Below are 9,307 nucleotides of genomic sequence, written 5' to 3' on the forward strand. Positions count from 1 at the left end.
AATTATTTAACTATTATTTACATTGTATCAGGTATTATAAATAGTCTAGAAATTATTTAAAGTGTATGGGAGAATCTGTGTGTATATATATACAGTTGTTCCTCAGTCTCCTTGGGTAATTGGTTCCAGGACCCCTTACAGATAACAAAATTATATAAAATGGAATTGAGCATCCATGAATTTTAGAGCTAGAGCAGAAATAATTGAAATTGAAAACAGAAAATCAAATTTTAAATAATGGATAAAAATATAAACATATAGTTATATATTATATATAAATTTATATTTTATAAAAATATAAATATAGTTTTATACAATTTTGTATAATGGAATTGAGCATCCATGAATTTTGTTGTCTGTGGGAAGTTGTGGAACCAATTGTTCAAGGAGACTGTGAAACAACTGTATTTATACACAGATTGTCTACTTTTTCTTCTGTGAATTTTGGCAGATTGTGCCTTCCAAGGAATTGGTTCATTTTGTCTAGGTTAGCAAATGTGTATGGTATTTGCGGTGATGTGCTCTCTTTAATTTTTGATAGCAGTTAATTTTCTTTTCTTTTCTTTCTCTTAGTTAACTTGTATAGAGGCTTGTTGGTTTTCCTGATCTTTTCAAAGAAACAACTTTTCTTGTAGTTGATGATACTTTCTATTGATTTCTTGTTTTCAATTTCAATGATTTCTGCTCTAGCTCTAATTATTTCTTTTATTCTGCTCTCTTCAGATATAATTTGCTCTTTGTTTTCTAGTTTTCTAAAGTGGAAACTTTGATTATTGTTTTTAGCTCTTTATTTTTTCTAATATATGCATTCAGTGCTATAAATCTCACTTTATACACTGCTTTTATTGTATCTAGCAAATTTTGATAAATTGTGTCATATTTTCATTTTTAAAAATTTTTAAAAAGTTTCCTTTGAGATTTTTAAATTTGACTCCTGTGTTATTTAGAAGTGTCTCCAAGTATTTTGAGATTTTCCATTTTCTTTCTGTTGTTTTCTTTTAGTGTAATTTCATTGCTCTCTGAGAACAGACATTGTATGATTTTTTTTAGTTTGTTAAGATGTGTTTTCTGAACCCAGAATGTGATGAATTTTGGTAAATTTTCCATAAGAGCTTGAGAAGAATGTATATTTTGGTGTTGTTTGGTGAAGTAGTCTATAGTTGTCAATGAAATCCTGTTGATTGATGTGCTGTTGAGTTTAAGGCTGTTCTTACTGATTTTCTCTGTGCAGGATCTGTCCATTCTGATACAAGCATGTTGAAATCTGTAACTATGGTAGTGGATTTGTGAATTTATTCTTGCAGTTTAGTTTTTCACTCAAGTAGTTTGATGCTCTCTTGCTAAGCACATGTATGCAGAAGATTGTTATGTCTTCTTGGGGTATTAAAAATTTTTATTATGTAATGGCATTTGTTTATGATAATTTTCATATCTATAAATTCTGTTCTATCTGAAATTTATATAGCTAATTCCACTTTCTTCTGTCTTATATTAGAATAGTATGTATTTCTCCAATCATTTATTATTTATTTATTTATTTGTGTGTGTGTGTGTGTGTTGTGGCAGTGGATAAGTCAGCTTTTATTGTAAAAGTGTTTATGGAGAACTTCAGTTCTTTTTTAAAAAGTTCCTAAATTTTATTTAAGTTCAGGGGTACATGTGCAGGATGTGCAGGCTTGTTACATAACTAAATGTATGCCATGGTCCTTTGCTGCACAGATCAGCCCATCACCTAGGTGTTAAGCCCAGCATTCATTAGCTATTCATCCTTATCCTCTCCCTCCTCTCAGGCCCCGCCCTCCAACAGGCCCAATGTGTGTTGTCTTCTCCCCATGTGTTTATCAGTTCTCATCATTCAACTCCCACATATAAATGAGAACATGCGGCATTTGGTTTTCTGTTCCTGAGTTAGTTTGCTAAGGATAATGGCCTCCAGCTCCATTCATGTCTCTGAAAAGGACATGATCTCATTCCTTATTATGGCTGCATAGTATTCGATTGTGTATATATATATACATATATCATATTTTCTTTATCCAGTATACTATTGATGGACATTTAGGTTGATTCCTTGTCTTTGCTATTGTGAATAATGCTGCAATGGACATACAAATGCATGTGTCCTTATAATAGAAAGATTTACTTTTCTTTGAGTGTATACCCAGTAATGGGATTGCTGGGTCAAATGGTATTTCTGCCTCTGAGACTTTGAGGAATCATCACGCTGTCTTCACAACAGTTGAACTAATTTACACTCTCACCAACAGAGTAAAAGCATTCCTTTTTCTCCACAGCCTCACCAGTATCTGTTGTTTTTTGACCTTTTACTAATAGCCATTCTGACGGGTGTGAGATGGCATCTCATTGTGGTTTTTATTTGCATTTCTCTAATGATCAGTGATGTTGAGCTTTTATTCATATGTTTGTTTGTTGGTTGCATGTATGTCTTCTTTTGAGAAGTGTCTGTTCATGTCCTATACCCACTTTTTAATGGGGTTGCTTGTTTTTTTCTTGTAAATGTTTTTAACTTCCTTATGGATACTGGGTATTAGACCTTTGTCAGACAGATAGTTTGCAAAATATTGTCCCATTCTGTAGGTTGTCCGTTTACTGTGTTGATAGTTTCTCTTGCTGTGTGGAAGCTCTTTAGTTTAATTAGATCCCATTTGTCATTTTTTTATTTCGTTGCAATTGCTTTTGACATTTTCATAATGAAATCTTTGCCTGTGCCTATATCCTGAATGGTTTTACCTAGATTTTCTTCTGGGATTCTTAGTTTTGGGTTTTAAATTTAAGTTTTTAATCCATCTTGAGTTGATTTTTGTATATGGTGTAAGGAAGGGGTCCTGTTTCAATTTCACACACATGGATAGCCAGTTCTCCCAGTGCCATTTATTAAATAGGGAATCTGGCTAGGCATGGTGGCTCATGCCAGGCAGGATTCTGTATTTAATAAATCCCAGCACTTTGGGAGGCAGAGGTGGATGGATCACTTCTGGTCAAGAGTTCAAGACCAGCCTGGCCAACATGGTGAAACCCCATCTCTACTAAAAATAAAAAAATTAGCCAGGCATGGTGGTGGGCACCTTTAATCCTAGCTACTTCGGAGGCTGAGGCAGGAGAATCACTTGAACCTGGGGGCGGAGGTTGCAGTGAGCCAAGATTGCACCACTGTACTCCAGCCTGGGCAACAGAGAGAGACTCTGTCTCAAAAACAATAAATAGTAAATAAAAAATAAATATGGAATCCTTTTCCCATTGCTTGCTTATGTCAGGTTTGTTGAAAATCAGATGGTTGTAGGTGTGCAGTTTTATTTCTGGGTTCTCTATTCTGTTTAATTGGTCTAGGTGCCTGTTTTGGTACAAGTGCCATCCTGTTTTGGTTACAGTAGCCCTGTAGTATAGTTTGAAGTCAGGTAGCATGATGCCTCCAGCTTTGCTCTTTTTGCTTAGGATTGCTTTGGTTGTGTGGGCTCTTTTTGTTGGTTCTATTGAACTTTAACATTTTTTCCCTCATTCTGTGAAGAATTTCAATACTAGTTTAATAGGAATAGCTTTGAATCTATAAATTACTTTGGACAGTATGGCCATTTTCATGATATTGATTCTTTCTATTCATGAGCATGGAATGTTTTTCCATTTGTTTGTATAATCTCTGATTTCTTTGAGCAGTGTTTTGTAGTTCTTTGAAGAGGTCCTTCACTTCCCTTGTTAGCTGTATTTTTTTTTTCTTTTTGTTTTCTTTTTTTTTTTTTGAAATGAAGTTTTGCTCTTCTTGCCTAGGCTGAAGTGCAATGATGCGATCTCAGCTCACTGTAACCTCCACCTCCCAGGTTCAAGCTATTCTGTAGCCTCAGCCTCCCAAGTAGGTGGGATTACAGATGCGTGCCACTAAGCCCAGCTAATTTTGTATATTTTTAGTAGAGATGGGGTTTCACCGTGTTGGCCAGGCTGGTCTCGGGTTCCTGACCTCAGGTGATCCACCAGCCTTGGCCTCCCAAAGTACTGGGATTATAGGCATGAGCCACCGTGCCCAGCCATTCCTAGGTTTTTAAGTTCTTTTTGTGGCAATTGTGAGTGGGAGTACATTAGTGATTTGGTTCTTGGCTCACCTGCTCTTGGTGTACAGGAATGCTAGTGACTTTTGCACATTTATTTTGAATCTGGAGAGTTTGATAAAGTTGCTCATTAGCATAAGAAGCTTTTGGGCTGAGACAATTGGGATTTCTAGATATAAAATCAAGTCATCTGCAAGCAAAGGTAGCTTGACTTCTTTTCTTCCTATTTGAATACGCTTTATTTTTTTTCTCTTGCCTGATTGCCCAGGCCAGAACTTCCAATACTATGTTAAAGAGGAGTGGTGAAAAAGGACAACCTTGTCTTGTGGTGATTTTCAAGGGCAGTGCTTCCAGTTTTTGCTCATTCAATATGATATTGGCTGTGGGTTTATCATATATGGCTCTTAATCTTCTGAGGTATGTTTCTTCAATACCTAGTTTTTTGGGGGAGAGTTTAACATGAAGTGATATTTAATTTTATCAAAGGCCTTTTCTGCATCTACTGAGATAATCGTGGTCTTTTGATAATTATTTTGTCTTTGGTTCTATTTATATGATGAATCTCATTTATTAATTTGTATATATGAACCAGCCTTGCGTCCTGGGGATGAAGCCTACTTGATGGTGGCAAATAAGCTTTTTGACCTGCTGCTGTATTCGGTTTGCCAGTATTTTGTTGAGGATTTTTGTGTCAATGTTCATCAAAGATATTGTGCTGAAGTTTTTTGTTGTTGTTGTATCTCTGTCAGGTTTTGGTATCAGGATGACGCTAGCCTCATAGAAAGAGTTTGGGAGGAATTATTCCTTTTCAATTTTTTGGAATAGTTTCAATAGAAATGGTACCAGCTCTTCTTTATACCTCTGGTAGAATGCAGCTGTAAATCTATCTGGTCCTGGGTTTTTTTTTGTTGTTGTTGTTGGTAGTCTATTTATTACTGATTCAATTTCAGAACTCGTTATTGGTCTACTCAGGAATTCAGTTCTTTCCTGGTTCAGTCTTGGGTGGGTGTATGTGTCCAGGAATTTATTCATTTCTTCTAGATTTTCTAGTTGATGTGCATAGAGGTGTTTATAGTATTCTCTGATGATTGTATTTCTTTGGGGTCAGTGTTAATATCCTCCTTATCATTTCTGATTGTCCAATCTTTTTTTTTTTTTTTTTTCCTGAGATGACATTTGTTGCCCAGGCTGGAGTGCAATGGTGTGATCTCGGCTCGCTGCAACCTCCGCCTGCCGGGTTCAAACGATTCTCCTGCCTCAGCCTCCCGAGTAGCTGGGATTACAGGTGCATGTCACTATGACTGGCTAATTTTTGTATTTTTAGTGGAGACAGGGCTTCACTATGTTGGCCAGCCTGGTCTTGAACTCCTGACCTCAGGTGTTCCGCCTACCTAAGCCTTCCAAAATGCCCAACCATTTATTTTTAATCTGTATGTGTATTAATATTTAAAGTTCATTTATCATAGATAACTTATAGGTGAGTCTTATTTTTTGACCCACTCTGATAATTTCTGTCTTCTAACTGGTACATTTAGATCATTGACATTTAATGTGATTATTAATATAGTCAGATTAATATCTACCATATATGTCACTGTTTTTAATTTATTGCCCTTATTAGTTGTTTCTATTTTTGTTTTCCACATTTTCCTCTGCCTTTTGTGGTTTTAATTGAGCATTTTGAATGCTTGTGTTTTCTCACTTTTCTTAGTCCATTAGTTACACATTTTTTTTTTACTTTTTTACTTGTTGCTCTAAAGTTTGTCATATATTTTTACAACTAATCCAAGTCCACTTCCAAATAGCACTATACCACTTTAAGCATAGTGCAAGAATCCTTTAATAACAAAGGAATTCTAATTCATCCCTTCCATTTCATGCGTAATTGCTATCATTTACTTCACTTGTATATAAGCATATATATATTTTCAAATAAATTATCAAGATTATTAATTTGGACAATTATCTCTTAGACCAATCAAGAATAAGAAAAATAAAAGTCTTGCCATGACTTCACTTACTCCTTCTCTAATGCTTTTTCTTTCTGTATGCAGATCTGAGTTGCTGATCTATTTTATAACCTTAAGTTATCTATAGAGCTAGGAGCTTCTTTTAAAATTTCTTGAAAGACTGGTCTACTGGCAGCATATTTTTACAATTTTTGTTTGTGTAAGAAAGTCTTCATTTCTCCTTCATTAGTAAAGAATAATTTTGCAGGATAAAAAATTCTAGGTTGGTAGGCTTTTGTTTTGTTTTATTTTTTCCCTGAGCATTTACATATTTTACTTACTACTTGCTTGCATGGTTTCCGAGGAGAAATTAGATTTGATTGTTACCTTTGCTCTTCTATAGGTGTTTTCCCCCTCTGGCTCCTTTCAGGATTTTTTCTCTTATTATTAACTTTCTGTAATTTGAATAAGTTATGACTAGGTATAATGTTTTATTTTAAAATTTTGTTTTGTTGTGTGTGTGTGTCTGTCTGTGGTATTTATCCTGTTTGATATTCTCTCAGACTCTTTGATTAGTGGTTTTGTGTCTTGTATTAATTTGATGGCATATCTCAGTCATTACTGTTTCAAATATTTCTCTTGTTGTTTTTCCTCTTTCTTTTTCTTCTGGAGTTTCTCATGCACATGTGTTACATTGTTTGTAGCTGTTCCAGTTTTTAAATATTCTGATCTGGTTTTTGTTTGTGTGTTAGTTTTTTAATCTTTTTTATCTTTGCTTTTTTTTTTTTGTTTTGGAGGTTTTTGTTGATACATCCTCAAGCTCAGAGATTGTTTCCTCACCTATGTTCAGTCTACTGATAAGCCCATCAAAGGCATTCTTCATTTTGATTCTTCCTTAGAATTTTAATCTATCTGATTAAATTACCCATCTGTTTATGTATGCTGCCTACTTTATCCTGTAGGTTTCTTAGCATATTTATCATAGTTATTTTAAATTCCCAGTCGAATTCCAACATCTCTGCCAACATCCAACATCCCTGTCTGGTTTTCATGCTTACTCTGTCTCTTCAAATGTTTTTTTTTTCTTTAATTTGCCTTGTAATCTTTTCTTGAAAGCTGCGCATGATGTACCAGGTAAAAGGAGCTAGTGTATACAGGACTTTACTAATGTGGTAGGAAGGTGTAGGGGAATAAGAAGTGTTTTATAGTCCTCTGAGTAGTGCTCACTCTTTCAGTTAGCCTGTGCCTCTGGGTTGTGGACTTCACAGGTGTTTCTCAGTCTTCCTCCCCCTTAGGTGAGATAGGGGTCTAGAGTGAGCTGGAGTTGGGTATTTCCTTCCTCCCAGTAGAAGACTAGAAGGGGCTTGAGTTGAACATTTTTTCTTCTTCCAAGTCAGTTATGATATGATAGAACCTCAACACATTAATCTCTGGCTAAATAGTTTCTTGTTGTGGCAGGCGTTGTTAAGAACGAATGCTCTTGCATGTTTCAGAATGGTTCTTTTTCTCTCCCCTGTTGAAAGCACAAGGGGATTGATTTCTGCTGCTCACCATGAGAACCTGGCAGAGCTCCTGGAAGTCAAACTTACAAAAATCTGGGGGCCTCCCAATGACTGGGGCCCTTCGTAGTTTTTTACTCTCAGACTTCCACACTGAGCCTCTAGGAATTCATCAATTAGAATTCAGGTTTTTCTGCTCCAGCACTGTTTCCTGTGGAGGCTTCAATTCTTAGGTTTCTGTTCCAGTAAGTTGTGATATCAGTATTGACTGTCTTCTTCAATATCAGTATTTATTGTCTTTCTTCAGTTTGGGAGTAGTGGTTTTTATCTGTGACCTAAATTCCCTGAGGGATCTAAGAAGAGTTGTCAATGTTTCAGTTTGTCCAGATTTTTACTTATTGTTAGAACGGAGTGACTACTTCCAAGCTGTTTGCATGTGGAACCAGAAAACTGCAAGTCATTCTCTTCTTCAAAGTTTCATTCTTCTCCATATCTGAGCAAATATGAACACGTCTGGGAGGAGGAGTAGCATACAACAGAGAAGGTATTGTCAGAATGGAAAAGGTTGTGCAGGTATGATCTGCATGTGACATTCTCGAAGCCAATGGGGCATGGTAAAGGGAGCCACTTGCAGTTTGCGTGAGCTACCTGGCTGCTGCTTCCTCCCGGGCACACCTGCCACATCAGGACAATTCGCCTTCCTCCTGACAAATAAGCAAGGGGCACAGTGGAGCTGCAGGTTTACCTGAGCATCACTGAGATCATCAACAGTGCCCTCAAGCTGGAAGCGAGGTGTCCTGATTCTGACCTTGACCTCCTCCTGGCACTTAAAGGGATAGTGTTGCCTGCTGGTTGAGAGTGACTTCTGAAGTCAGGCCTATACCTGGCTCCATTCCATGTTAGCTATGTTATCTCGCCAAGGTTTCCACCCTCTCTAGGCCTCAGCTGCCTCACCTGAGAAATGGGATGAATAAAGAGCCCTGCCTTATTCTGTTGCTGTGAGGAACAGGTGAGCCAATGCTGCTCACCACTCAGAACCTCTGGCTGGCCCATGGCAAGTGCTCAAAAATGTTGTGAGCTTTTATGATCAATACCCAGTGGATATCTGTGTGTTTCAAAGTCTGGTGGGTGTTTCCATAGCATACTGGCATCATTGAAAAGGAGAGACTTTCTTTAGGAGTGACTAAAGTTGGGCCTATTCTAATTAGATATGTGTTAGAAGCAGATGATTCCTTTGGAAATGTGAATGACTTGAAGAAATAAAAATTCATCAAAAAGATTAAGACGTTTAGCAGAAGGGAGGGATGCAGTTCTTAAACACTGGTGGTGCTCAGCACAGGCATGGCCCATCCTGCAGTGTCCTGTGGACAGGCTGGGGTAGCTCTGGAGCCTGCAATTCTATTTTGTAGGTTTTCTACCCAAACAGTACAAGGCCTCTTTCTTCGCCCAACAAGGACTTCAACAGATGAAGATAAGAGTCAATAAAGTCACCAATAGGACATTTTTCTAACACCTCTTGTGTGTTCGATCCTTTTAATTTGTTATCTGAAAATTAATTATCTTCTGATAGCATATATGTAAATTAGGGAGTTCTAAGAGCAGATTTTGGGTACTACAACTCATTTGCTTTTGGCCGGGGAAGTTTAAGAAGCTGCCATCCAATTGTGCTTTTCAGAACTTCTTTGAGAACTTCAAAGTTTATGAAATCATTTCTATATCCTCAATATTACCCTTTTAACTTAAGTCTGATCAACTCTTGGTTTAAAATCTTGGATCTCCAATAACTAAATAAACAGGAAAA

Source organism: Gorilla gorilla, chromosome 19 (assembly GCF_029281585.2).
Source record: "Gorilla gorilla gorilla isolate KB3781 chromosome 19, NHGRI_mGorGor1-v2.1_pri, whole genome shotgun sequence".
Lineage (NCBI taxonomy): Eukaryota > Metazoa > Chordata > Mammalia > Primates > Hominidae > Gorilla > Gorilla gorilla.